General features: G+C 38.8%; 1 protein-coding gene and 1 pseudogene across 4 annotated transcripts in view; one reads left to right on the top strand and one right to left on the bottom strand.

Moving 5' to 3' along the window:
- The first annotated feature begins 227 nt into the window (after positions 1-227).
- The window catches only part of LOC113573671 (leucine-rich repeat and immunoglobulin-like domain-containing nogo receptor-interacting protein 1), an 89,453-nt gene continuing 63,012 nt past the window's right edge, over positions 228-26,668 (top strand). For 3 of the 4 annotated variants that reach the window (XR_003410228.3, XR_014123169.1, XR_003410227.3), the window contains exon 1: positions 228-624. The gene's annotated coding sequence lies outside the window, so the exon portion shown is untranslated. The remainder of the gene's footprint in view (positions 625-26,668) is intronic. The other variant, XM_081712431.1, reaches the window with a different exon arrangement.
- On the bottom strand, positions 13,387-13,488 carry LOC113573677 (U2 spliceosomal RNA; annotated as a pseudogene).

The following is a 26,668-nucleotide window of genomic DNA, read 5'->3' as shown; positions in this document are numbered from 1 at the left end:
AGAGGACCTGAGACCAAATTCAATCCTATGTTTTGACAGCCAACTTTCGCTGCCAAGCTCTGGCTCCGATGAAAATATGAGGATTGGATTTCATTAGTTGCGATTCTTGCAATTCTGAGTGCAGTTCAGCTCTCTGCCTCTCTCTTCCTCCTTCACTCTCCAAGCCACCCCTCCCTTCTTCTCTTTCTCCCTCCCACCCTCTCCATCTCTTCCGACTGCAGCTCCTCCTTCCACCTTGCAATGTCCTGATGCCCCCATTTCCCTCTCTTCTCCTCTCTCTCTTTCCCCTCTCTCTTTCATACTCTTGCTCCCTCTCTCTCTCTCACTCTCTCTGTGCTGATGGTACATAGTCTGTGTGTGTGAGTTCGCACGTTCAGAGCTTGTCTGTGTTCCTGCATGCCTGCACCCAACGGATGGATAACGGCCAGCTCACTTGACTGTCTCCCGCGATCTATTTATCAACAATTCTGGCTGGTTTTGTCTCCTGTGAAGGGTCTAGTGATGTACTGGCAGATTCTCTCTGATGGCATTTGCTGCCTTATTGCCCTGTGCTGGATTTAATAACTAGTGCTCTGGATACAGAACCAGACTAATGCAAAGAACTCTGCATTAGTTACTGATCTGGTAAGACCTTTTTCATTGGATTGTTCTGACAGCCAGTGGGTGGGTAAATTCAATGCCTGTTTAAGCAAAAAAAAAATCTGCATTCTGGTTGAGATGCAAGACAGGATGACTTGTCAAGCATAATCCCAGTGTCATACTAATCAGAATTCGATATGCTATTTCTTATGTGACTTTTCATTGTACAAGCTTTTTACAGAGGATGTTGTCAATGTGTGCATCTCATGTGTTTTCTGTTAGCAAATAGCAGTAAGTGAACCAATACATTTGTACATGTGAGGGGCTGGCAGGGAATATATGTCCTAACCCTTTGTAATTTGTTCTGAGCTAAATGCTTTGAAGGCCCCCCTGAGACCCTGGAAGTGCCAGATGTCCACTTTCCTTTCCATGCCAGACAACTCTGGACAGGTGGAAGGAGTCTAATAGAGATGCTTTTATCACTTCTGGAGTGTACTCTCTCTCTCTCACACACACACACACACACACACACACACACACACACACACACACAGAAGCTTGATGGTTTGATGATGTAGCACCCCACTCTTTAACATGCACAAACAAAATATGATGCTGAATATAAATAATTTACTGTGTCAACAATGGAAAATTTGCTTTATTTAGTACTTTAGCAATTGCAACTTGCAAGACAGGTTGAAGTCATCTGCACATTTGAAAACTATTTGGATGCCTGAGTTACAGTAGTGTCTTGCTTGCTCACATAAGCAGAGGTGGGTAAGGGGGAAGAAAGAGAAAGGAAACACAAGCCATGGTAATAGATTTTAGATCACCTTACAGGGTTTATCTTACAGTAGTTTGGAAACTATAGATCAGTTAACATACATTAAAAAAAGACTTATAGACTAGCTGCTACACAAATAACAATCTCAGCTGCTTTTATTGTACAGAACATCAATATTTATCACATTTCTTATTTCACAGAAGAAACCACAAATAGTCACTCTGGGCAGGAAAAATAATAAAGGCTAAATCAGACTAGCAGCCATGGGCAGGGTTCCAGTCCTGCTCCTTCATCCATTCTTCATCTCTACAGGTTCATAGTGGCTCACAAAATGGGATGGACAAAATAGTATGTGTGCATTTTAATTCAAACAATTTTTACATGAAGCATTTTATACCATTTTTAGACAGATTTAAAATGCCATTTATTTTGTGTTTTACCCAGTGAAAGATGCTGCTAATTATCTGCAGTATTTGCTAATTAATATTTATAAACCTAACTATTTTACTTTTATACCAAAATTAATTCCAAGCTGAAGGAGTATTGTAAATAAAATCCATCTTGCCAAATTTGGACTGTATGACTGGAACATCAAATTGGATAAAACTATTAGAATGTAAATCATGCCTTATTAAATCATACCAAGTCTTATTTGTTAATGAAAATGAAAGAAAGAAGCTGATCAGTAAAAGTTTTGCTCACAAAAATGGTCCCATGTGTTTGTCTTCACTCTGAAAGTGGCATCTAACCCATTTCATAAAGATTCATTGAATGAATCTTAATACTGATAATAATTACTCCTTTAACCCCTTTAAGTATCTAAGTATCTGACTGTGCTTTGTTGATGTGTACTTTGTAGTGAAATTTGGTTGTAGTATAACAACAGAACCCTAAAATCTGAACCCTGAGAATAGATTTTCTGATTAGTAATTGTCAATTAGGTGTCATTAACTGTTTATAATCCAGGCAAAATCAAGCAAATATGTCTAGCTACATTCATGATTATATGAGGTCGCAAACTCATTCCCTTAGTACCCTCCTCCATTTTTTATGATTACCAACTGTTCATCTGTGCAATATGAAATGATAATTTTAAAAGCCATAAATAGCCTTAAAAGTATTTTCCTATTTTAAACTCTGAATGTGTCCCACTTGGATACTGAAACATCACTGGAGATAATCAATAATAATGATATCTCATGCATATTGCACTTGTCTAACAAACAAAATTGCTGTACAAGTTAAGCATTCAGCAAGGTGAAAGGAGAAAAGATCAGAGAAAACAATCCAGGCAATATTGATCTGTCTGAGTGCTGGTAAGGAATTCCTTTCTCTCTGTAAGAGAAAGCAAGTCTGTAAAGTGCTCAAGCATGATAACCACTGGATGATCCAGTGTTTCACTCAGACAGCCCACACTGCTCTGAGCAAAGGTTTGGAGAGATGCCATAAACAACATTAAACTGTTAAATTAAACCATAAAGCACACTGTGGACTATCTAATTCAGACTAATGAAAGAAATTCACGAGTTCGCTGATTGTGTGAGATGAGCCGCTTCACTTTGACCTGATATTAATGCTCTTCGCTAGTGATTGATTTTAATCACTTTGTTGAGGCCTGTCGAAAGGAGGATATTAGCATCTTTGAGCCAGTGATGTTGAATGAGCTAATCATTGCTAATGGAGCTAAAGACACCTGCTGCTAGCTGTCAAACAAAATGCAGGCCACTACTCCTGACATAGCCACTGCTGTGTGACAGATGAGATTCAGTATGTTAAGCAATTATTTGCTTTACCAAAGTTTATAAATCTGTCCTGTCATCAATATTAACCCAAAATAAATATAAGAACTAGATGTGATGGCTATTTGATGTTATATCTTTATAGCGAAGATATATTCTGTAACCCTGTGTCAGTCTCTCTGTTATATGGAGACCTATTTAATATATAGCTTAAACACTGCATGCAATGCTTTTTTGTCACCTGTGTTAGCAACCACACAAATCTGTGTAGTACTGAGAGGAACTGGGACTATGGTTATGGATGAAAGAGCAGGTACTAGGAAATACGTGTTCAGCAATATAAAATTTATTTTCTTGAGTGTAAACAAGACATCTGTGGAGGAAAAAGTACAGCACTGATGGCCTGAACTATTTCCGCATGGCTGCATGCTTACTTACAGTGATTAATTCCACATATGTAAGTAGAGAAACGAACATGTGACCTCTTGCTGCATTAAATCATTAAATCCCACTTTACTCACTAACGTTTTCTTTCACGATTTACAAAGGTCAGATGGGATTATCAGAGGTGTATATATGTGAGTGTGTGTGTGTGTGTGTGAGAGAGAGAGAGAGAGAGAGAGAGAGAGAGAGAGAGAGAGAGAGAGAGAGAGAGAGAAATGGTAGCGTGGTGGCTAGGTTGGAGAAGCAGAGAATAAATTAAGGTAGGGTGATAGTGAAATAATTGAAAGCTTTTTTTAATGTATTTGGATGTATAGGGTTCATATGCTTTCAAACAAGCTTTCAAAGCCATGTCAACTGCACTTGTCCTTTTTGACTATCTATTATAAAATAAATATTCTAATATTTTAAGAAATCTGGACTTTAAGGGAAATAGTATATGGTTTCTGAATTTGCAGCAGGCATTCACTGCAGATTAACATGGGCATTAACTTACGACTGGTGGTTGTTACTGTTTTTTTTATTGTTTACCTCCTAGAAGAGCATGAAGAGCATTCTTTTGTGCATACAGGTCAGTTTAGGAATGTGATTTGTTCAGACTAACTGATCAGACAGTTTAGACTGTTGGATATAGGTCACATTAAAAAGGTATTGTGTACAGCCTGTACTTGCTGTGTAATAGCAGACAGAGCTTATAAGGCATGTGCATAACTAGTTGGCTTTTGCTAAAACAAGAAGGAGGAAATAATGTATTGCTTCATGTGAATAATTTTAAAAATGCATAATTGATCTAATTCCTAGAAACCTAATTCTGGAACTTGAATTTGTGAACTTGGAAAAAGTTGCTTTAACATCTAAATATAAAACCTGTTATGAAAAAACCTTTCAGGTTATTCAACAACAGTTTTTTTCATAACAGGTTTTTGTGAAAAGGTGTCGGCAGTTCTAGTCAGGCTTAATTCATTGAGCCTTCACTGGTTATCATTATTTTTACTGCAAAAAAACAAAACAAAAACAAAAACAACAAAAAAACCCATTAAAATTAAAAATAAGAATCGAATCACAGCTTTTTGCCTGTATAGTTTAACCTTCGAGGAATTAAATTCATCATTTCTATTTCTGTACCTTAATGGCCATAGAGAAAAAAACAAGCAATTTAGATGAAAGCCAAACTGGTTTCATTGGAGCTACATGGTCACAAGTTTAATCCAGTTTCTGACATTAATTTAAGGGTGAATTGGGGAAGACAATAAGTTGGGTGACTGTGAAACTGGAGTGGAATAATAGCTTCGTTTCTAATTCTGGAGACGTTGGTTACTCATGGCTCCTTTTTATATTTGATATAAGAGCCTTCTGTCTACAGTCACCCAAATGTATTTTGGAGATATATTTGTATATCATAGTGAATATTAGGAAGGAAGAACATGTGTGCCATAGAAGTGAATAACTTGTTTATGATCTCTGAAGCTTGTGTGTGTGTGTGTGTGTGTGTGTGTGTGTGTGTGTGTGTGTGTGTGTGTGTGTGTGTGTGTGTGTGTCTAGAAACTTCCCTGTGATTCCCAATCAACAGGATTGCGATATTGTGAATGAGATATAAACACATAGGGTCTGTGCCCATTCAAGCTTTATAGTTACTGTTCATGTTCTGTGATTCTATAGAATATCAATGTTTGCATAACATTGATAACTCCATTAGAAGTCATATTCTCCTCTGGTTGCTTCATAATTGTAAAGGTTCTTGTACTCTTTATTGCAGCATGCATTATTCAGAGCAGGAATTGCTCCATTTGTTCATTTGCCCATTTATGTAAACAGGATGTTTCCATTTCTATCCTTAAAGACTGCTGATGTGAAAAGGGACAGCTTGCCTTGTCTTCGTGTTGTAGATCACTAGTCTCTGAACATCCACAGCACATACTGATTACGTGTCTTCATTTGTCTGTCATTATTTTAGCTTCACTCTGATTGTGTTAGAGTTGGATGTGGTAATTCACTCTGACTGGGTGAGACTTAGATGTGGGGATTGCAAGTATTGTACCCAGGTTCTCCTGTACCTAAACATAAAGCATCATAAAGCTGAGAAATAATCCCTTTTGTCTGATACCTTGTCACTTTTTTCATTTGAGAGCTATCTTCCCTCATCCCCCGGCATATCATTTAAGAATAAAAATGGCTGGATTCTAGTCATTAATTTACTCTGAGTGGAGCAACTGGCCTCTATCATTTTATGTGAAGTCTTTTAGGTCTCCACTGGACTGGACAACACTGGAGACCTTCAGACTTCATCATAGTGACAGACAAAAAGCGTTCTTTCTCAGTCGACAGTGTATTCCTGTCATTGTTAAAACTTAAATTTGTACTATAATTTAACCACATGTTGTCAACTTGCCGATAAAGTACAACATTAAATCCACTGACAGGTAAAGTAAACATTGATTATCTCATTACAGTGGTACCTGTCAAGGGGTGGGATATATTAGGCAGCAAATGAATGGTCACTTCTTGCAGTTGATGTGTTGGAAGCAGGAAAATGGACAATGATTAATTTTACCACTATTTAAATAATATTGAATGGTAATACTAATTAGAAAATTGCTCTTGGGGTGTAATCTCTGGTCTTCAGATGTAATCCCTGGGTTGATCACATTAAAATGGACAAGATCTATGTGACAAAAGCCAAATAGTGATATCTAGATGATTGGGCCAGAGCATCTACAATACACTTGGTCTTTTGGGGTGTTGTTAGTATGCAGCAGATACTATATACCAAAAGTAGTTCAAGGAAGGACAACCAGTGAACCAGTGATAGGTTGATTGGCCCAAGTCTCATTGATGTGTGTGGGGAAAGTAAGATAGCTTGTCTGGAATTATTCCACAGAAGAGCTACCGTAGAAAAAATTGCTGAAAACATTCATGCTGGTTATGTCCAAAAACACAATGTCAATGCTTGCTTTGTAGCCATAGACCAGTTAGAACATGTTACTTTTCCATGTACCACCTACCTAAACATTGAAGCAGACTAAGTACACCCCTTCACAGCAATGGTATCGCCTAATGGTGGGGGCCTCTTTTAGCAAGACAATGCACATTGCCACACTGAAAAAAAAATTGTTAAGAAATAGTTTGAGAGACTTGGCTTCCAAATTGTCCAGATTGCAGTCCAACTGAGCATTTATGGCATGTGCTGGAAAAATATGTCTGATTCAATGAGGCTCCACCTCAGAACATACAGGACTTAAAGGATCTTTTGCTAACATCTGCCAGATACGGCATAGCACCCTCAAAGGTTTTGTGGTGTCCATGCCTCCACAGGTCATAGCTGTTTCATGGACATGAAGTGGACCTACGCTGATTGGTGTATAAAGGTTTTTCCTTCTCTTTAGTAGAGTTAAACTTATTTCCTAAATATATTTGTGACTGCTCACTTACTTATTTTCAGTGTACAGTGTTTCAGGCTGTTAAGGCAGTGTTCCCCAACATGTACCTGTGCTCATATGATGAACCTGTGGGGGGGCCCTCATCCCGTCCCACTATAAGTAATTAAATCCCTGTAGTGGACTACTAACAGGCAAATTGTCTACAACTTCTGTGTATGTGTCTGTGTTTGTGTATATCTATCTGTGTGTGTGTGTGTGTGTGTGTGTGTGTGTGTGTGTGTGTGTGTGTGTGTGTGTGTGTGCGTGTGAAGAAGGAAGACCATTCCTCAGTAACTTTTATTTCTGCTGAGTGGGAGCTGTCCGTGGAGAGAGAAATCAGTGCTCAAATGGTGTGATCTATGTCTCAACAAACTCCACTCCCTGAGAAAATAGCACAGATCCCATACTATTAATCAGCCCTGAGATTACATCACAAGAGCAATTTTCTAATTAGTATTGCCATTTAATATTAATTAAATAGTGGTAAAATTAATCATAACAGCACTTCACTAATGGTCTTGTAAAATACTCATATGAAAGAGTGAAATAGCTTAATGTAAGCAAACCTCTGTTTTAATTTAGATTTTATCTCACTATCTGTGTGAGCTTAATATAATTATAATGTATTTATATGTATGTCTTGGTAATTGTGTTTCTTTTAACCAATGCTTCCTTTTAATATAAAGAAAGTGCATAAGTGACTTACAATCATTACACATCCCCATTCAGAATATGAACGGGAATATATATCTTTTGTTTTAGAATTAGAGATTATTTCTCACCTCACAACAATGGGCCCACAAACAAAACTGCAGAGAAATTGCAATAGCACATAGGTGGACATTAATTATCAACTTGACAATGCATACTTAATTGTACAGCTATATGAGTAGACACTGTATAAAAAAAAAAATTGCAATTATTTGCAGGCTTGTGTGTGTAATAATTTCAACCTATTGAACAGTGTAAAGGTAAAAGGTGACAGCAGTATGCAATAACCTTTGAATAAAGCTCTCTGAATTAATAACTAAATTGTTAGTCAGGTTTAAAAGACTGTTTTAACTCAGTTTTTCTAATATTAAGTAAGTGCCCAAAAAGTCCTTGTAGAACAAGTTCCACCCAAGAGACACTCATATCTGTTAATTGATTTACTATCATAGATGACATGTACTATTGACATAATTAATTAATTAATTAATTAATTAATTCCACTAAATGTTTTGTGCTGCCATCTGACTGAATGACAGCAAACTTTAGGCACTATTAAACATGTGTGTGTTTGGGAAAGCTAATTAGTCATGCCCTGTTCCATCTCCCAGTCAAGGCTGCTGTTAGGCTCAGGTATGCCTGAACACATGTGCCCTGGGGTCAGGTTTTCTGTAATGAACAAAAGTCTTTGTTTTCTTTTCCACACACTAATAAAGCCAAGCATAAGAGACTCACTAGGTAATTGGATAAAAAATTACCCAGACATAATTAAGCAAAGTGGAAAGTACTGCTATATCAGGTCATTAGTGGCTATTGTGTTAAACAGCTGAAATATAGAAAGCAACATCTAATAAGACAAAAAATAATTAATGATATTATACATCCAAGCAAAACAAATTAAGAATACTGTATATAGTACCCCACTGTGTCAATATGGAAATGAAAGAACCTTTTTTACTCAACAACAAAGAGTCTCAGACAGCTTTGGAGGGGATTGTTGGCACCATACTGAATTAATGGAATCCTCAAGGTGATCTTGGTTTGTTATATTATCCTCTGTTAGTAATTAAGACCTTATGTGAAGTTGCTCGTGGTGTGTGTTTGTGAGGACGCACAACAGGCCTCAATACTATCTCTCGAAGGTAATTAAAATTTATCTGATTATCAGGCAAAAGAAGCTGAGTGACTGAACAGCTCTGGCAATGTCATTACAATGTCATCACAATTTATTCCTTGGGAATCAGGGAATAAGGGATTGAACCTGCCTTTTCTGCTGCAATTGTCCCAAAGGGAACATTAGTAAATACTGCAGGAGGAAGCCTAATGATTGAGTAGCCATGACTCACACATACTGAAATAGAAAATTTGAACAATAATAGCAGTTACTCTAACAGTGTTGCCAGCTTTTGCCAAGAGGCTAATATTGGTCATTGTCCTTTGACAGGGTTTTTATCAGATATAGCTCCCTATCAATCAAAGAGATATTAGCCACTTGTGAATTCCTTTTTGGTCACATATTAGCACTTTTTTGCCAGGCATTTACAGCTATACTACAGTGCTGTGTGAGTAGCATCTTGAAAAAAAAAATGTGATTGACTGCATGTGCCCTGGAGGAAGCACCCTCCCAAGTGGCAGCCTCCAACTCTGTCATTCAAAACTCTGCTTGGGAATTGACGACTATAGGGAAATGTGGGGAAAGGTAACAAGCAAGTGTTCAGGGCATGAGCCATTTTATCTACTAAACTCACACAATGGTATATTTACTTTTTATAATAGCATTTGTGATGTCTGTAATGCCTTCCCACAGGATGACTTTGCTCTTTCTGCAGATCATAAACAGAGCTCCTCTGGCTCTTAATTAAAGAGGGATGGCAAACTGGACCAGGGCGTCAATTATTAATTCTGAAAGAACCACCACTCAGGGGCTTAGAGAGAAAGAGAGAGAGAGAGAGAGAGAGAGAGAGAGAGAGAGAGAGAGAGCAGGAGAGAGGAGGGGAGGGATTGCGTATGTGTGTAGTGATGACTTAGTCACACTCTCTAGGGGCATCAGTGGGTGTCAAGACAGAGTGATGCAACAGAAAACATATTTGAGATAGTAATTTCTACCATCTTACAAAGAAGTGTTTCTTCACTAGAGATAATAATAGCTCTCAATTATCATGTCTGTCACTACTTCATTAACAAATTCATTTCTTCAGTTGTCTGCTCTGTGGACTCTTGAATCTACATGTAAGCGGGATTGACACAAGTGGGGAAAAGGGGCCCTTTCACCTCAGCAGAAAACATAAACATGGTTTCCAGGGAGACATTGCATTGATGTTTGCAGATGGTTTAAACTTATGAAATGTGTGCTGTGGCTTTAAGAGTGGGCGGTGACATGGAACAGGTAGATATGATTAATGTTAGTTTTTACTTTTATATAACAGGAGGATACCAAACAAGAGTGGGCACTGTATTGACCCCAAGGCTTATTTCCACATTCTGCAAAAGAACCTTTTGAAAGTGGATGCATGGTTTCCCTGATGATAGTTTGCGGTTGTGCTGAGATGATTTTCACTTGATGTGAGGAGACAAGACCAGAAAGTGTTTGGCAAGACAAGTGAGTGTTTAAGGAGGTTGTTGTATTATTCTATTCCCTCTAGTATTCCGCTATCAGTCTGTTAAAATGTGATGATATACTTGAATAGGGTAAGCAATGCCATCAAGTACACTAAAGAGAACTGCACTTCCCCTGTATGCTCCATTGATCACACTTGCCATTCCAGTAAACCAAGCATGAACTACTGGAAAAGTAATGTCTTATGTAGTCCTCATAGAAAAAACAATGCATGCAGAGGAACAATGGTATTGTTAAACACATTGAAGAATATTTAATAATGGCCACTAAATAAATATACAACTCTGGAACTGAACTGACTGTCACTTTAGTACAGATTCCTAATGAAAAACTCCTAATTTACAAAACCTCCAAACTGTGACGCGGGGTGGCCCGAGTGCGAGGGCGAGGGGCAGGACGCACAGACGTGGACGAACATTTATTTACACAAATCGACAACAGCACTCACACGTATTACAAAGGCAGAACATGAACATATAATGGTGTACATTAAACAAACACGATGAACACGCAAACGTTTAACAATGACGAAAAGACCATTAAACTTACATTAACACGTTACATCAACAATGACCAACAACGCTGCACACCCTGACGTGGGTTTAAATACGCACAGACGTATTTATAATCATTATTATTAGATATTGTTATGATCAGTCCCTCCCAGTTTCCGTGTTCCATGTTTTCCCTGTCTTGTGTTTTTTAGTTCCGTTCCATAGTTTCGTTTTCTCCGCCCTCGTTTGATTTTCCACACCTGTCCGTCGTTTAGTTGATTGTATTTAAACGCTGCCTTGTTCCTTTAGTTTTGGCTGTTCATTGTGTTTGTTTGTTGACTCAATGCATGCGTGTATATTTTAATCATTGTGTTGAGTTTGTACTCCGTGCCTTTGTGTTTCTTAGCCCCGAGTTTTCCTAGCGTCTTTTGTTTTACCCTGCTTCCCGTTTGCCTTCGTGCGTTTTTGTTTGTTCATCATGTATCCCCGTACTCTCCGTGTTGGTAATACGACCCTGGACCGTTACACCGACTCTCATTCTGGATTTGTCCTGAATAAATCTCGCTCTTCTCCGCACGTGTCCGCCTCCTTACCGCTCACCGTTACAGATTATAAATATATATATATATATATATATATATATATATATATATATATATATATATATATATAACTGTTGCATAAATAATCAGTAGCAAATAATAATGTTCTCTATAATGCTGTTCGTAAAAAAGGTTTATTAAATGCTCAATAAGCAAATAAAATATCCCAAAGTCGAAAAAATCTTTGTATGAACAGGAAATAACTATTCACCATGTCAGTGAAGCTGTTGCATCATGGTAACATTAAGTATGGCTTTATTGTGGTTTTCATTTTACAGCTAAAATGATTTTAATAGAAAATGGGTCTTAGTCTGTGTTGTTATATTTTTTAATTGCGGATCATTTAACCCCCCCATAAACAGTTTTTTTTTCCTCAAAAATAATCTTTATTCCATTCATTTCACACAACAAAAAACATTCAAACACTTAAATCATAAATCATTCATAATAAAATATTAAAACACTAAAACACCCCCCACCCCCAAATTGGCTAAAAAAACACTTAACAATTCAAATAGCTGCAGAATTAAAGCATGGAAAAAATACAACCATAAAATCAATTAAGATCACTAAAACAAGAACCCTCCTCCCATTTATTCCCCAGGCCAACTAACCCCCTGAAGCCCAGGTCATTCAAATATACTTCGGTCCTTCACCAGGGCTTCCTGGGCACCTCTCCCCCATTGTCTTCGGAAGAGTCCAAGTCTATGACCAGGGGAGAGGATGATGGAAAACTGCCCGTGCTATCCAGCTTGGGGATAGGGAAGGGAAGGGGAGGGGAGGGGAGGGGGGCCTCTGGGCGCTGCCTTCTCCGTCCAGCTGGCTCTCCTCACCTTGGCCACATGCTGATAATCCCTGGGGGTCCTCCAGCCATTCCACACCTGCTTCTGAGCCACTTCTTCTGCTACTTGGGACTGCCCGGATTCCGATGACCCGCTACTCTAGGGGGAAGACTGTATAGTGGAGGTGGTCATCTCCATCATCTCTTCCTCTCCTGGAGTTGCTGCCTTCTCCTACCAGCTCGCCGACCCTGTCCCCCCATCCAGCCCACGACTCCTGGAGACCACCTCGGGGGGCCATGGCTCCTCCGCTCCTGCCCCTAACCACCACGGTCGCATAGGTCCTCGAGTGGAGCAGGCTAGATGTCCCTCGCTACAGCACTGCCAGCACCTCTGGGGTCTCTTGCAGTCCTGGTCCATGTACCCTCGGTCCAGTTCAAACAAGTCATTTTCAGGCAGTCCTCTGTCTTATTTCTGTGGCCCTTGCAGCTCCTACAAAAGACAGACTGGTCCCTATAAAATAGATACCCCCGGTTATTTCCAAGGATAAAGAGGCCTGGGGGGTGTACCAACCCCCCCCCCAACCATCCTCTTTAAAAGTCATTTGGAATTGGTGGCGCCCATTCCACACTCCCAGCTTTTTACGGACCATCCTCTCCCCTGGATACACCACACCAAACTGTTGGAGGAACCTACGGATAAGATCCATGGGCACATGGGGATTAAACATGTGGGTGATCACTATACACCAGTTCCCAACCCACAGAGGTTCCACTACATAATACTTGCCCACGGGGTGGAGATGGAGTTGCACGCTCTGCTCCAGAACCCGACGGTAGATCTCCGTGGAGGATTTTTACGTCGTAAAACCCCAGGGGCCCATTCCACTGGGCACAGTTGAGGTCCCCCGGTGTCAGCCCCAGAGCACCAAAAAGAACCTCCCCTGCCGAACCTGGCCATATTGAGTAGGCCACCGCCTGCACCCAAACCAGGTCCCGCCTCGGGGTCTGGAGCCTCCGCTGAGGCCCCACTGGTCAGCTCAGGGCCCCAGGGTCCACCGTCCGCCATCCGCCCCCCTCCAACTGCCAAGTCCAGAACAGAGATCCTCCGCAGGTCCTCCAACCCGTCCACGCCATCGAAATCTTTTGGGTGCTCCAGGGGCTGCTGCTTCTGGTCTGGATAAGCTGGGTCTAAAACACAAAGATAAAAGCAATTAAAAACCATGCAATAAAATCCCGTAAATAAAATCAAGATGTGGTATTGAAATTCTCATCAAAATGATAAGAACAGATACTACATTTTATCTTAGCCAAAAGGCAGAGAAGCCCCATAAACAAATATATGCAAGTTATGTAAAGCAAAATTAAAGAGAAACTGTTGTTGAACACTAACCTGACATCACTCTATAGCCTTAATACTGTAGAACATAGAGTAACAACAAAGTGACTAATGTCATGGCATGCCCCCCTCCTCCTAGACACCTCCCTATGTTCGTTCGACGTCTTTTTTGTGTTGTGTGTGTGTGTGTGTGTGTGTGTGTGTGTGTGTGTGTGTGTTTGTCTTCATTGCCACATCCATCCCATGTCACATCTGTCTCTTGTTATCTCTCTTGTTAATGTGTGTATTTAAGGTCCTGTTTTAGTCTTTGTTGGTGTTTGACCCATGCATGCTGCTTCTCAGCTGCCCTGTTTTGTTTTGTTATATGTTGAATAAATGATTGTGTCTGTGTGAGCATGGCTCATCTCTGCATCCTGCCTTGCCTCACAACTAAACAACTACAACTCATGTGCCATCTCCTAGAAGATGTGCAAGAGAAATATAAACCAAAGGTGTACTGAAAGCACTAATTGTACTAATAATCTATGTATTTTGGACATTGTATTTATGACCGTTATAATTTTGAGTTTCAACATGGGTTCTTAAGTGATTTACAATGCATACGTGATGCATCTAATGGCTACTCAACACAGAAAGCTGACTGTCCCTTTCAAAAATGTTTGCAGATGTACCCAAAATATTAATATATGACCACAACTCTCTGAATGGTGGTTGTGCTGAAGGACCACACAAACAGAGAGCATCTGTTTTGTGGTGTAAACAATGAATGTAAATGTAAATATGTAAAAATACAAATATATTAGAGAACAATGAAGAACCTTTGCTTAGTTGCTTAGTTGGTCTTAACCATAGAGGAAGGCAGTAAAACAATTTAATATCAGGATTATCAATAGCGGAATACTCATGAAACATTTGTTTAGAGAACAAAGTTGCATATGAAAGTGATGGGTTCTCCCTGGCCTACAAGTTGACAGGTTATAGGATCTAATGTTGTGCCTCATTTTCTAGAGCCTATGTTCTGTGATGTCATGTGTTCCTGACTTGCCATGTGCATCACTGTGATAACTCAGGTTTACTATGATATTTGAAACACTAAGATCAGTCACAGATCCTCAGGCTGGGAAATATAAATTCCTTTCCTATGTTCCCTTCCTGAGCCTGCCCTGTTTCCATGGCAACAAGAGAAGAAGATGAAGGACAATCTGTTGGCTCTGAAGTCTCTAAATTTACTAATAAAAAGGCTCCAGGAAGTACGCACACACACGGACATACACATACACGCGTAAACCTGAAGTTGAGGATCTTGCTAAAAACATGAGGAGAAGATCTTTAGAAACATTTCAGTGGACTTTCAGTCACACTGATGTTCATGCATGAGAAGAGAGTGTGATTTCAGTAGTGCTACTGTATCTGCTGGTTTTACATCTTTTTAGAATCTCTTCTGCTGAGAAAAGAACATTGCATTCTCAGTGTCTGGCATTACTGAAGATGTTTTTGCTGGTATCCAGAGAGTAGACATTCCTCTGTGGTCTGTGGAAAATCATGTTGTTTGCATTATGAAACTTATGCAAAGAAAGAAGTGAAATACTATCTTTAATTGAATTCTAGGTGGTACAAATTCCACATTGTATAACAACATATAATTAAACATATCCTAGACTGTTTATACCTAATATATACTTAAACCCAAAAAAGTAAGCAAATTACCAAAAACCACAAAATATTTTTGTTTCATAAAGTTTTGTTGTTCATAAAATATGAGCTTATAAATAGCACTTGTAATCAGCTATGAGAGGCACCAATTAGCAAGTGTTCCAATTTTTTTGTTTGTTTCCTTATACATGTTGTTCTTATATTTAACTTATGATACTTTAAAAACACCAAGTATCATTGGAAGCTTTGACATTGGGAAGTTTCAGTGTGATTAATTTGAAGGTTCCTCAAATTCCTTGATGCTTTCTTCACATAAAATCATGCAGAAAAGTATTGAAAGCATCTCGGCAGTTGCATTTTAACTCAAATCAAGTGTATCAAGTGTTTGTCCTATGAATTTATCTACACTCATTGGCCACTTTATTAGTCATACCTATTAATCTGCTTGTTAACACAAATATCTAATCAACCAATCACATGGCAGCAACTCAGTGTATTTAGGCATATAAACATGGTTAAGATGACTTGCTGATGCTCATCAGAGTGGGGAAGAAAGTTGATTTAAAGAACTTAGCATGAATGTGTCATGGTTAATGGTGCTAGATGTGTTTTGGTCTGAGTATTTAATAAACTGCTGATCTACTGGAACCTTCATGCCCAACCATCTCTAGGGTTTACAGAGAATGGTCCAAAAAAGAGAACATTTTCAGTGAGCAGTAGTTCTCTGGTTCAAAATGAATTGTTGATGCCAGAGGACAGAGGAGATTGGACAGACTGGTTCTGATAAAGTTGAAACTTGTTACGACTGGAATATGCAGAAGAGCATTTCTGAATGTACAACACATCAATCATTGAAGCAGATGGGCTACAGCAGCAGAAGAGCATACTGGGTGCCACTCCTGACAGCTAAGAACATGCAACTGAGGCTACAATTGGCATCAGCTTACCAAAATTGGACAATAGAACATTTGAATAACATTGTCTGCACTGATGAGTCTCAATTTTGGCCACATATTTGAATGGTTGGGTCAGAATTTGATGTAAACAACATAAAGACATCAATCAGTCCTGCCTTGTCTCAATGGTTCAGACTAGTAGAAGTGGTGTAATGGTGTGGGGAGTATATTCCAGGCACTACTTGGGCCCTTTAATAGCAATTCAGCTTTGTTTAAATTCACAGCCTACCTGAGTATTGTTGTTGACCATGTCCACTCTTTATGACCACTGTATACCCATCTTGTAATGGTTACTTTCAGGAGGATAACTCACAATGTTCCAAATCATATCAAACTTGATTCTTGAACATGACAATGAATTCACTGTACTCAATCCAATTGAGCACCTTTGGGATGTGATGGAACAGGAGATTTGCCTCATGGATATGCACTCACAAATCTGCAGCAACCCTGATATCATAGAACAAAATCTCTGAGGAACGTATCCAGCATGTTGATGAATTTATGCCATGAAGAATTAAGGTAGTTCTGAAGGCAAAAGATCCAACCCAGTACTAACAAGGTCTACCTAATAAAGTGAACAATTTATTTCTTTATTTTCTTTATTATCTATTTATAAATAATGTATAAAGGTTTTCATTTGGCTATGTTCATTCTTCCAGAAAAACAAACAAAAAAAACCCAACAAAACAAAAAAAACAGGAAAATTATGGTGTTGGCAGTTATTAAAAAATATTGTGATTCAAAAAATTATTCACCACAATTTCCTTCCATTCTCTTTAACCAGTTTTGAGGAAACTTTTAATGCAATTTTAGACTTGACTATGAGAACCTATTTTTATATATAGCCTTATGTAAATGACCACCATTCCTGAGGACTGGTGGTTGTACCAGGAGAACGCACATTAAGTTTGAAGTGTGTGGGTTCCCCTGCCTCAGGGCCTAATTTAGAGCCTCCTCCAGTTCTCCCACTTCATTCTGGGGTCCAGAGAATGAATGATAGATGAGGGTAGTTATTTTTGTCAAGGCTATTTTAAATTGAGAATTGAAGGGCAAAAGAAGAAAACAGTGTTGTCACGTAACGGTACAAAACAATCCAATTTGGCAGGAATTCATATTCAATCACTGATAATTGTTCTGAGTAGGATTAATACCTTTGTTATTTTGTTTTCCAATTAGCAATGCTAAACCTGAAACAATCTTACTGGATGCATATGCTGATTTTATTTATTTGTTTATTTAAGTTTTTGCTGTTTTTAACAATAAAAAATCCATTGAATCAATATACGGTACACTATTTAAATATAGCATTATCTTGCTATTTTATCTAGGATATATATTTGAATAAACAGAGGCAATTGTCAATCCAAAACCAAATCCAAAAACATTGGGTAAACTAGGTAAATGTAAATAATATAAAACCATGATTAGTTCTTCTCAGTGTTCTTGTGTTCTGAATGAACAAGAAATCTGCCAATGGAATCCCAAATGTGATGCTAAGTTGCAGTATAATTAAGCAATAATGTACAGCTAGTCCAATATTAAGTCTTTCTTTATAGTACTATCAGTACACTATTCCAGTGAGGGTTTGTATGGGCTTAAGTGATAAAGTGGCTCAAAATAATTTACTTGACACATACTGCACAAATCCTTTCTAAATTGCACTCAGGTCTATCAGGACTTTTTTTCTCTAGGACTTCAGACATTGGTCATAGACAAACAGCTCTGCTAGAGCTGCACAGTTGAGGCAAAAGGACCATACATCTGCACAACATAAATATAGTTCTGCTTTTGGTGTCAGCAGGAAGGTCTTAAAGGTCATAATTATTCCTGTATAAATATTGTAGTTGTTTTACTTGTGATGGGCTTTAAATATGTACTAAATCTAAAGGTGAAAATTGTTACCATGCAACAAGAGTGATTCGTATCAATAGAGTAACAGATGCAAGGTGATTAGGTCCCCAGATGACATGCCCCAGCTCCTCCCAAACACTGTGAGTGTATGTGTGTGTGTGTGTGTGTAATCTCTGATCTTGCCAGAGATGGACTCTTAGAGAAGAATGGATTTGCATATAAAGAACCTAATTACTTAGAATATGGTAAAATTATTCATTTCATGCTGTGTGAAGTTGATGAGACTCTTGTAAGACAATTTGATATGAATATGTTCACTTTTGAGTGCAGTTTAGTAATCCATTGAAACAGGTTATTAGTTTGTGCTTGCCTGAGATGTGTGTTAAAGAAAAAAAGTAAAATTCAATACAAAACACTATTGTGATGAAGATCTATTACTAATAAGCACACATTTATCTATGTGTATGTATATGTGCCCAAAATATATCCATTGCTGCACAGGATGTTGCATACTGATGTAAACACATGATGTTGTCCAGGTTTTGAACTATAAGCGGATGCTGGGACACCAACTGATTATGACTGTGTATACATCTCTAAACATTATGTACACATTATTTATGGGAAGAATTTGTAAAACCTTCTAAAAATATTCCCTTTTCCTCCCTACTTGATCTCCCTGGAGAGAGAGGGAGAGAGAGAGACAGAGAGATCCAGGGGGAGAGGAGGAGAGAGAGATACAGATATAGATAGAAGGAGAGAGAGTGAATGAAGCTGTTCTGTGCCTCTCCTATCTTCCTCTCTCATGGTCTCCTTCTCCCGCTCTGTCATTGATGTTCTCTATGTTTTGCTAGCTGCCAGCGGAAGGCAGCAGCAGTGTGAGTGAGCAGAGAGAGGAGTCTGGAGACTGGGAAATGGGCAAGATGCACAGTGCTGATGCGTGACATTTGCAATCCTCTGAACCTCTCTTCAAACTGCATCTAAATGTGCTCAGAGCTAACTCACTCTGGGATAACTGGATTGCTGTTTGACAGTAAATTAATGTAAGGGACTGAGTATGTGGAGCAGAGGTGCATGATATAGATTGCTTCTTTTAGCTCATTTACACCTGATGGTTAAAAGGACATTTTCCGTATCGGAACAGTCGTAATCGAGTAGTTCTCAGATACCTCTCCTGCATTCACATCTTAGATTAAAATCAGTTAAAAGGGCCTACCAGATAGCCATAGTGCATTCATTGACAAATTTCCTAGTTTGGCAGATCCAGTCACTATCAGATTAAAGTGCTTCTGATCCTAATAAATCTGCATTTTGTAACATTTAATTTAGTATCCAGAATTTGTAATATCTCAGTCTAGTGACTGAATCATAGATAGATAGATAGATAGATAGATAGATAGATAGATAGATAGATAGATAGATAGATAGATAGATAGATAGATAGATAGATAGATGGATAGATAGATAGATAGATAGATAGAATCTGTGAATCAGTACTAGTGTTAACTAAGCTGTGAACAAATTAACATTTTATTGTTAAAAAGATGCTATGTGTATTCTCCACCAAGGCCCCTTTCCAGTATAAGTATACATTTTTAAATATGTCCCCCACTCCCCACGCTGTGAACTCAACCCTTACCTCCAAATACATTAGAGAAAGTATGGACAGCTAATCATGTTACCTTCCCCCACTACCAATGATCCACTTATTTGACTGTGGAGAATCAGTAGTGGTGGCGTCTGATGTACACTTATTTGACCTCCATACCTGCTGGGAATGCCTGAAATAACACTGGCATGTGGTCTGCCTGCTCATCTTTGTTTTAAATGGTAACAAAATGGATAGAAAAGTGTATCAGCATCTTTTCAATTGCGAGAGACGCAGAGATGTGGGACTGTGAACGGAAAGGGCATTGATAACAGGTTTGCCACTCCTCTCCATCTTGTAACTACCCCACGCAACATGTGGTGCACATCAAACCAAAAGCAGTGACAGGCTGTCTCCTCTGTCAGCCAGAAGAGTCACTAGAGCCACTTCATCTGACAGCACCATAGGCTTCACATGAAATGCAAGTTAGTAAATTAGGAGTGGCATGTACCAATAGGCTTTGGAGGTTTTGAGGTCTGAATACACCATTACACTGTGAAGATGATGTTCTTGCTTTATGACTAGATGCAAAAGCCAAGAAAAAAAAAGGGTTAATTCTGTCTTAAATAAATAACACTAATGACACTGTATGTCATTGTTGCAGTTATGTCAAGCCTCTGAAAAAAACGTTGTTACTCTAATGGAATGCGTACTTCCAACACTGAAAAGAAGCAGTCTGTGTTCTGCCACTTCTAAACATGTGCCCACGCTCACTCAAGATTTGAGCACAATGTTCAGACAGCTGACAGACGGCTTGGGCAGCAGGTCAGGCTTATTTTATGGGAAGGTATACAAGTCTGATTTTGCAGGCAGATATGTTTACTGATGGCCATTTTTTTCTGTTGAGAAAATTAAATTCCCTTGACTGGACCACAGACTCTGTGGTCTGCTATATCAGTAGGGTTTGAATGTGTAGTGCTTAATTATTTGCAAAATGTTCATTTGGCTAATCAGAATTAGATAAATAGATAAATCATAAATAGATAAATTGGGGGCTAAGGAAAGCAGCGAGGATGGAATTATAGTTTTTATTTGTTTTCAAATAGCTCTTCAATTACCTACAAAATTTCCAGTATTGAACTCCAACTGGAAATAAATAAGAGTAAGAATTATTTAAGCACACAGGATTTTGTTGTTCAGTAGCTATTCATTTGGGCCTGTCATGGTAGGCTAAGACAGGTAGGCTTGATGCCCTGCCCTGGGGATTATGTGCCTTGCCAATAATCACTGGAGGAGGGATCTTTAGCTCAAAGTGCAAGATTTGTTACCAGAGTTACACCATTTTAATATCAAGTTAGTAGACATAACATCTTCTTAACCTATGTATAAATTTATTGTAAAGGCTTGCTATTGTACTAAAGTGGATCTCAATTTTAAAGTGAAGGATGGAGGCAAATCAGATTTGTGTCTGAGGAACATGGAGAGGATGGAGAAGCTGATATGCTTAAGATGGCAGGTAAAAAAAAATATCAGTTGTGTTGGTTCTGGCTAGTAATGGCTGTCAAGCCTCTAGATATTGTACTAAAGTCACTGCCTCTCCACTTATAGGATAAAAATGATAAGTTAAGCCTTTTCTGTCTTTATCTTTCCTGAGTGAGTGTTAAGCATGCATCTGATAAGTAAGCTTCAGTCTGAAATGTTTTAAATAGAAAAGTAGGAAGATGGGAAAGGTGAAAACACTCAGGCAATCAGTGAGGAAGACTCGCATAAATCTAAAGCCACAACAGACTTAAATCAATTTCTTTTTATGGGCCAAGTCTGTGAAGTGGTGCAAAACACCTTTCTTGTTCATATATTGAACAAGACTGTCATTGCATTTGTTGCTAATTTATTATTATTATATGGAGGAAAACAAATAGAAAACAATAAAAATCCTATTAAATCTCTCTTTCTGTCTTAATCTCCCTGCAGGATGGCCAGTTGTTGTATGGCTCTAGTTTGCAATCGGTTCATTTATAGTGTATGTGTATACATGAATGTGGGTGCGTGGGAATATAAGTCTTCCTTTATGGTAATGTAGCATAGAAATGAGCACTCAACTGCCTGCCTTAGCGGTGACACTGGTGATGCAAGAAGGTTGCTGTTGCTGTTGTCTGTGTAAAATGTCAGTGGGTAATTTTAATATGATAGATTAAAAATTGCTGTCATTGGTTAACTCTGAAAGAATATAAAACTCTATTTGCAATTAACATTTTACTACCTGTAATGATAATGTGCTGTAGATTATGCCTTTCTTATAGTGTAGCTTATGAAATGTCACCCTTATGTGAAACCAAACATCAAGAAATTCTTGACTGCTCCAATGTTTATTTGGATTCAAGTACTGGTACTGAATAATGGTCTCTGAGTCATGCAAAAGCCCTGCACTGTCTTGTTCAGGTGTGCTGAAAAGCTCCTTATTCCTGATCTTGTACTGACTAGTTGAGTACAAAAAACAGTGGAAACTCCAGTGCTGCAGCACTTCTAGTTATGATGAATGAAGGCCCTGATTCTGGGCAGAATCCGCAATCACTTTCCCCAGACCATTCCTGTGGAGCGGCCTGCTGTTCTCTGAAGGACATTCAGGTGAGCATAAAGTGTTCCCCAGCTGTGCCTTCCTTTCGTTTTTCTCCACTTTGAAAAGCCACAGCATGAGACTCTTCCATGTTTGCATGTTTTTTTGTTTTGTTTTGTTTTTGTATTCCACTGCCCAGTAACATGTGAATAGGTTACAAAGTTTCCATCTCACCTACAGATGAAGCAGAATCAAGCACACTGTTTAATAAGGTCCATCTGAGTACCCACTGGGGCACAAGAAGTCCCCTGAAGATGTAAACAGTTTCCCTCACACTTACCAATCAGCACAGCATGGCCTTTTATTACTAGACTGAAAAAAGGCCACTTCCATTCTGGCTGAAACAAAATAATTGTGGTCTCTTCAAGCATACCGGAATCAAGCTGAGGGAAAAGCATTCTTCTATGTCAAGTCGCTCTCATTTTCTTTCCCTCGCTGTGTCTCTCTCTCCCTCTGTTTCTCTCCCTCTATCTTTTTCTTGCCCTAATGTTGTGGGTAATTTAGTGAGTTTTATTGAACTGAACAGTCCTGAGGCAGTTTTTTTTTTTTTTCCCCACTAAGTAACTGTAGTGATTAAGCATGAGTGTTTATCCAAGGCAGCAAATACAGCGTCCACCCACAGAACATACACTTCCTCCTTAAGTCTGGCATTTCTCTATTGGCAGAGTGCCCTAGGGTTTCACTGCAGATATCAGGAGAGCCATGGCAGGTTCAAGAGACTGAATCAGACTTGCAGGTTATCTGCTTGTAGTAGGCGGATAGCAATTATTCCCAGCTCTTCCATACCGTTAACAGTTCTATTTCTGAAATGTTACACTGTAAACAGACATGTTTTCAGCACCTTTTTTTGTGAAACTAACTTGCTCATAGAAGAATATCAGAGCATACTACATCATCAGAGAGTAACACAATCTCCAGTCTTTTACATGGCAACTCTTAAGTAAGATAAATGAAGATGTCATTTTATGGACGTCAGACCACCACAATAATTAAAATGACTGACTTCGTTGTGCCCCTCAACTTAAGTGACAGCTCTTATCACTCACTGTGAGTGACAGCTGGTCCGAGCTCTGATCCTCTGACTGGGGGCTCTTTTGGTTGGTCATCAGGGGTTGATCATTGATAAGGTCATTCAGATGGCAAGGATCAAAGCCCTGACACTCTCCTCACGGGATACCTCCATGGCAATACCTTTATCTTTTATTCCAGATCACAGATTATATGACTGCATTGACCCAATGGCGTGGACAGGGCTCATGATTTTTCAGTGTGGAGTGGTCATCACAGTGCAGTTGTATATTAACTCATATTCATGATAATGACACAACTGTTGTCTCTGAGCTCTTGCTTTTTAACCATACCAAATTTATAGCAGTTTCTCATATATTAGACAGTTTGATAGTTCATTGAATGAATGACAATGCAACAATTCACAAATGCCCAAGAAACAAGTAAACAACTAGATTTCCCCTTACATAGAGCCCCTGAAAATTACAGACAGGTATATAAAAAGGGCTGGGATTTCTATATTGTTCACCCAATATGGATGTCAATACCCTCATGTTAAAGCTGAGCTATTGTACCTCAGTTATTAAAGCAGCAGTAGGTAACCCATATGAAACAACTTTATCAAATTTGGTAAAACTGTCAATGTGCCCTGACAGTAGTACATGAGATAGATAGTCTATGAAAAAATCCAGTTCTTCTGGATCCACTTTCTCCTCCTAATTCCATTTGCAAGAATCCACTGTGCCCAAATCAAAACAACCTATCAGAGTGTCTGACGGAGTGTCAATTATTGCTTGTGCATCTCCTTCAGTCTAGCGCAATCAGTGAGTGGCTCCAGGAGCTTTGCAAAAGCAATGGCGGATAAACAACCACCATCAGTGAAAAAACTTCCTATCCCTCCTTTGCCAACAACAGCTTACATTACAAAATGAAGTATACAGAAGATTACAAATGAAGAAAAACAAGCGAAAAAGAAACAATTAGACTGAACCTAAGATAAAACAACAATAAACATCAGAGCAACATTTCAGAGGTGGAAATAGCTATGGGACCTGAAAGGATTCAGAACCGATGCAGAGTTCGCCACATTTCTGCTCAACAATCTAGCTAATTACCCCTGCCTGATTTATTTTTGATTTAATTTTTTTTTAAAAATCAGACTAGCATTAGCTTGTTTCAGGTGCTAAGGTTCCTGTTTAGAGTTGTTTTATTTGAAATTTGCTGAAAATCTCTTTGTGAGGTGCCCAGGCAGTCATATTAGTTTGTCATTTTTTCCTGATATTGATGTGTGCCTTTGCTCTCAGCTAAATGTTCTCATAACTGGGTTACAGCTTATTTAGCACTATTCATGAGAGATTGTGTTATCAAACAAACATATAAGAACTGAAATGTGTGTGCTAGTTCTTTCTTCTTTTTCCAAATAGACATTACCGTAGATTACATTTCATGTCTAAAAGATTTATTTCTGTTTGTTGGCCAGCAATGTTGAAATGTCTCAACATGAACAGCAGCCTACTCTGCAGGGAGGGACTTTGGAGGCGGAGCTGAAGCACAGTGGAGAGGGAGGGAGATGGGCCTGGAAGTGGTACTTGTTCACATTTTTAAGATAAGGCCGCTTTCTTTTTAATCCTACCAACTGCAGCTTTAAGTGTGTTTACATCTTTTTCCATCTAACCCATCATGTAAACACCAGATTTGTTCAATTTGGATAAGGTCCTAATTTCAATTAATAAAACCAGATGACATTAATGCTTAACAATTTTAGTAATCTGAGCATGTGAATAGCTTTACAAAAATGTTAGAATTTTATTTAAATAGGAACATCTGACAAAGTAACAGTGCATATATGTGGCTATGTAACAAATGCATCTGCTTGAGTCTGTGAAAAGAAACCCAATTATTTCACTGATGCCTTGTAAACAGGGGTTTTCACATAATTGTGGTATTGCTATTCATGCAAACACTTCATCTGAACTCTTGCCATAACCTGATCTTTTGCCAGTAATTGAAGTATTGTTGTGCACATAAGACACTCATTATTTCATTTTGATTTCAGTGTGCTTGTTTACAGGGCCAAACAACATAAATGTGTCACTGTGCAATTACTTGTGGAATGTTGCCATTGTAAACCCCCAAAAGGGGAAAGATCAAAAAGCCATATGATACATAGGTTTGAAATGGTCTACTCTGCTTGCGATTCTATATCTTCATCCCTGGCCAAGCACAATGAGCTGTCACATTCTATCTGCTCCCTCTATTAATCTAGAAGCTAAAGAAAAGTGCCATTCTGCTAAACCTTGTCTTTTCTGCTTATGAGTTAGCCTAAACTCCCTCAGCCAGCACTTTTATTCTTTAGATTTATGCAGAAAGTCTAATGTCCAACTCGGACCATCTGCTGCTGCAGAGCACTTTCATAGGTTTTCTTTTCCTTTTGTCCCAGCTCTGCATAGTTCTCACACATTATCTTAAAGTTCCTGAATCTGATTTGCACAAAGCATTATGCATCCGGTAATTCACAATAAATTTGGTGCTGGTTGCCAGCCTCCCCATAAATCACAAGGAGTTTGTGTCTAATGTATAATGAGAATGTGGAGCTGCTCTCTTTATGCGCAGTCAGTCTAGGTAGCAAGCAGGGAATGGGGGTTGCTGTGCTCTGTGAGGAGACCATCCAGCCTCATATAAATCCATCCCTAACCAGCTGAGAATGCTCACACCCAGGGGCTAAAAGTGGAGATGTGCTCATGCTTCAGTGTGACAATGTGTCTGTCCTATCTTGGACGAGATTAGGCCTCTGATTAGCCCTGATCAGCAGACACAGCTCAATCCCTGTTCTCATGTGGCTGGAGTCAAGACTGCTCCACAAGCAGATTTATTGGGACACATTACATGCATGTGCACAGACCAGAGGATTTTAGATTGCAAGATGATACAGTACACAGGGAAGGTGAGAGATGCTGATAGCCTGCTCCTGAGGGATGTTTTAAATTAGCAACAGGCTTCATACAAGCCTGAGGTAGATAAAGGATACATAAATCGTTTTCTGTGTGGAATTACATCTTCACTACACGGGATATCAATATCCCATCTCCAGGCAACAAAGTGGCGTGCTTCATTTACTTCTTTTATGTCACTCTACTTGGAGCAGCTGACTCACTGAATGCTGCTGTGTCAGTGATATAGCCATGATTGACAAATGGCTGAGTTTCCATGTACAAACACACAATGCACACACCCGGATTAATGCCATCCCTAATTTGCCAATACATGTTGTAGATTTCTTATATTTGGGCACACAAGTCATCATAAGTCAACTGCCTTGTTATAAAAAAATGTGCATTATGTCAAGTTAATGGCAAAAAAAGACAATATCTACACAACTTTTATGTAATATGCATGGAGATGTTGGTATTACATTTCAGTCAGTTCTTGGTGCTAAACGGGGATATTAAGAAGTGTTTTTCTAGTCTAGCTATGGTACTTCTCTCAAACAAAAGCCAG

The sequence above is a fragment of the Electrophorus electricus genome, chromosome 4 (genome assembly GCF_041902795.1).
Source record: "Electrophorus electricus isolate QZ-2024a chromosome 4, ASM4190279v1, whole genome shotgun sequence".
Classification (NCBI taxonomy): Eukaryota; Metazoa; Chordata; class Actinopteri; order Gymnotiformes; family Gymnotidae; genus Electrophorus; species Electrophorus electricus.
Note: the sequence above shows the minus strand (reverse complement) of the source record. Positions and strands in the feature narration are given on the sequence as shown.